Raw genomic sequence first — 4,660 nt, forward strand, 5'->3', positions numbered from 1 at the left:
GGTTAGGGCCCTACTGAGGTTAAATAAATTATAAAGTTTGACAGTGTAGAACAGAACAATATAAATAAATACAACAGTAAAAGTAACACAGGATATAAAAAGGGCAACAACAGTTATTACAAAGACAAGGCAAAACACGGAAAGAAATCCAACTTCGCACCAAAATAACAACCGAGGAGCTCCCAGGATACTGTCTTGTAGTCCCATATATACATATCCAATGGATCTCCCGGGATCCCGTCCCATAGTCCAACTCATAGTGCGCGTGGATCTACCGGGATCCCGTTCCGTACTCCCAAATGTAAATACCCAGTACTGGGGGAATCTACCGGGTGCATTTCATAGTTCCATATAACTGTGCAGGGGGATCTATCAGAATCCCACATCCGTAGTCCTAATGTAAATACACAGCAACAACAAGAAAAATATTCAGAAATGACAGATTTCATATTAAGGCAAACAAGTAATTCTAGCCTCGCATGCTGCACAGAATTCAGGTAAGGCAGTTTGAGCAAGTAAAGCAATTAAGTCACTTAGACATGCTTTCCTAAGCTAACAATAGGCTTAATAGTACAAGTAATAGAAACAAGAAAGAAACATACTAGTAATTACTTAAAGAAAATTAGATTTCCAATAATTAGCACAAGTACTCACTCGTCACCTCACGTACAAGGCATTTCAATTATCAAATATACCAAATCCTAAGGGGAAGGTCCCCCACACAAGGTTAAACAAGCCACTTACCTCGAACCGGCTCAAAATCAACCCGAAACCACGCTCTTACCACGAGTACTCGACTCCAAATGGCCCAAATCAATTTAATTCAATTGTATAATGTAAATAACACTTCAAGTAACTGATTCTACAATTAAATTCTAAGCTAATACGCGAAATTAGGTAAAATTACCAAAATGCCCCTCGGGCCCATGACCAAAACTCAAATTCTTGGTCTAAGAACTTTCCCCCAATTTTCATACAAATTCCGAAATTAAATGATGGATTTAAGGGTAGATTCATGGAAATTAGTCTAAACCGAGTAGGGATTACTTACCCAAATCGCCTAGGTGAAAATCTCTTCAAAATCGCAATCTCCCAAGCTCCCAAGTCCAAAATATGAATTATGGCTTAAACCCTCGATTTTGGGTTTTAAAATCTGGCCAGGCAATACATTCATTGCGATCGCGGAAGCCTTATCGCGATCGCGAAGAGCAAAACCCACGCGCCTCAGATTTACTCTACGTGAACGCGGAACCCTGTCCGCGAACGCGATACTTTTATCTCCCTCAAACCTATGCGATCGCGGTTGGCTTCACGCGACTGCGTAGAGAAACACTAAACTCCACTGCTGCCTTATTTCTTCTAAGTGAACGCGGCCTAGCCCACGCATTCGCGATGAAGCACTGCCCATAACTACGCGTTCGCATTCCTCTTCACGCGAACGCGAAGAGCAAAATTTCCCTCTGCCGCATCTAAGCCTTCGCGATCCTCCCCACGCGATCGCGATGAAGAACAGACTGCAATAAATACCAGCAAAAATCTTATCCTTCTCCAAGTCTAAAAATGGTCCGTTGAGCATCCGAAACACACCCGAGGCCATTGGGACCTTAACCAAACCTACCAACATGTCCAATAATATCATTCAAACTTGTTCCAACCTTCGGAACACTCAAAACAACATCAAAACACCAATTTAGCATCAGATTCAAGCCTAAGAAGTTTAAAAACTCTAAAAATACGCTATCGATCAAAAAGTTTATCAAACCTCATCCGAATGACCTGAAATTTTTCACACACGTCACATTAAACACTACGGAGCTACTCCAACTTTAGGAATTCCATTCCGACCCTCGGATCAAAATCTCACTATCGAACCGAAAACTTCAAAAATTTCAACTTTTGACATTTCAAGCCTAAATTAGCTACGGACCTCCAAAACACAATCCGAATACGCTCCTAAACCCAAAATCACCCAACGAAGCTAACAGAACCATCGATTTTCCATTCTGAGGCCGTCTTCATACTGTTCCAACTACGGTCAACTTTCCAACACTTAAGCTCTCATTTAGGGACTAAGTATCCCAAAACTCTTCGAAACTCAAAACCGAACATCCCGGCAAATCAAAATAGCAGAAATAAACTTGGTGAAAGCAGTTAATAGGGGATCAGGGCGTTAATTCTTAAGACGACCGACCGGGTCGTCACATCTTAGTATATCTATAATACTATACTACTATATATACATTTTATATAAGACAATATACTATATAAAGCAATTTCTTGTAAATTATTTAAATTATATTGTATAGGCCCGGGATTGGCTCGCTTAGTCCGGGACCATTAGTTCGTGGTCCCGGTCACGGTTCGATTACCTCCAAAAGCCCACGAAGCCATTTAAGTTCGGCCCACGAAGTCCGGGCCCATATAGGATCGACCCACGAGGCCCGTTTAAGCCCGGGCCAGGCCCGTTTGCCACCCTTAGTCGAGTTTCTCTCTTATTGTAGTTGATTGAAAACTTCGAAGAATAGAAGTCCATAATTAAAGGTTATACGAAGCTTTGATTTCAGATATTTGTTTTTTCGAATTTGTTAGTTATTTGGATTAGTGTTATTCCAATCGATTGAAAATATCAAAAGGAGTTTGAAAATTTAATTTGGGGTGATTTGAACTAGATTTGAATTAAATTTCAAAAGGGACGCATAAGTCAGTTTTTGTATAATAGTGTATAATATTATATAGTAATATATATATATATGGGTGTACAAGCACATATTATATGCGATTATACACTTTTATACATATATAAACATAATGTATCTGTCTTGTATAAAATTATAATTCTTGTTCAAAACCAATCTAAATATCCATTAAATGACTTCAAATTTTGTAAACAAGCTTCGTAAATTATTTCTAACAAGTCTAAACAATACCCGCTCCAAATTTCTCGCAAAATCAAATTTGAAATTAAACCTATTTGTTTAAGCTTGTTTAACCATAGTGGATTACCTTTCAAAAATAATTTTCACCACCCAAATGGAATGGTTTGTTGAACTAACATTTAAGTCCAAATAACTGATTCTGAGATTTGGTAAGAAACTTGAGCTTTTAAAAAAATTAGATAGTAATTTCGAGAACCTATTTGGAGATAAATCTCGAATCTTGACCAATTCTTTTTGAGTTATAACTTTACATAGTTATATTTAGACTATCTAGTTGCAATATATATATGTGGACTGTACTTAAGTGTATTTCTTAATAGGTGTGCCAATCCTTAAACAAAAAACGTAAAATAGTAATAAATCTTAATGGATTAGCCAAAAAGTCACATAAACAATATATTTCAAAAAGACCTGAGGTAGTAACAGATCTAAAGCAACAAGTGTAAACGGACAAAGAAAAACAACAACAACAACATACCCAGTAAAATTTCATTAGAAAGGTCTGGATGCGCGTTGCTCCCGTGGACAACAAGATGCGGAAAGCAAAGCTTAGATGGTTCGGACACGTGTGGAAGAGAACTATAAATTCCCCGATTAGAAGGTGCGAGCGGTTGGCTTTGGCTCCAAAGAAAGTGAAAACAAATTGATTGAAAAGGATAATCGATCCATGCTTAGCTCGAACGGCACTTACCAAACATTATACAGGAAGTTGTTCAACAAATACAGGAAAAACATAGAAAAAATCTAGTCAATCAAAAAAAAAAAAAAAAAAAAAAAAAAAACATAATCCTGTATATATCCTTGCCAGGCAAGATTGTGCAATATTCAACAACCGCACAACCTTAAGAGAAGATCCAAAACACTGTCATACTGAATTCCGCAGTGGACAAGAAGCTTGTCATCTTCTAATATTTGTCCATTGTAGAGTAACCTCTGCTTATGAAACCTAATTCCCTCCTTTTCTTGAATTACAGCCTTAACATCTGCAACGGTATCATCACCCTCAACCATTAACCATATAGTGCGTCCCGTAAGAGTTTTCACAGATATTTGTGTTATTGGTGCATATCGAAGGATTAAGGTAGAACCTAGCTTGATTTCCGCAGAAAGAAGAGTCTGTGTATCTCTTAAAACTCCCCCATCTTTATTCAATAGCTTCTGTTTCTTAAATGGAATCCCCTTTTCCTCTTGAATATATGCTTTAACTGCAGCTATACAATCATCTGGTTCAACCATAAGGATAAAAGCTTTTGATTCTGAAAGGCCACTGTCCTCGAGTTTAAACTTGGGGGTAAAAATGATTTTGGTAATGAATGCCAATTAATCATGTCTCTATAGGTATCATCTTGAATAATAATTTGCATCGTTCGACTTAATGACCATGGATCTATAACAATAAAACATAGCATAAGCTTCGATTGGATGATCTTTTTTCTTAAGATACAAATTATAACGTGTAAATAACGTTAATTCACTAGCAACGTTTTAATTAACATTAAGGAAAAATAAGGGTAGAAAATTTGACAAAACAGAGATTTCACTAATATATAGGATCAAATGTTTAAATCTGTTAGTAATATAGCTTCTTAAACATCAATATAGTGAAGAAAATGAGAGCATACCCGGTTCTGCATCCCTTTCGATCTTTACTTTTGTAAATTGAGCACTTGATCTCCCTCTCTTCATATTCTCCCTCTCGGCCTTTAAGAAATGGCTAAACCCCC

At 37.3% G+C, this 4,660-nt stretch overlaps 1 long non-coding RNA gene across 1 annotated transcript; it reads right to left on the minus strand.

Annotated features, from left to right (window-relative positions):
* Positions 1-3,308: 3,308 nt before the first annotated feature.
* LOC104232867 (uncharacterized) lies at positions 3,309-4,660 on the minus strand. The gene is made up of 2 exons (XR_011403731.1): positions 4,559-4,660; positions 3,309-4,323 (listed from the first exon to the last, which is right to left on the minus strand). It is a non-coding gene; the product is annotated as an uncharacterized lncRNA (long non-coding RNA).

This window comes from Nicotiana sylvestris, chromosome 11 (assembly GCF_000393655.2).
Source record: "Nicotiana sylvestris chromosome 11, ASM39365v2, whole genome shotgun sequence".
In the NCBI taxonomy this organism is placed as follows: Eukaryota; Viridiplantae; Streptophyta; class Magnoliopsida; order Solanales; family Solanaceae; genus Nicotiana; species Nicotiana sylvestris.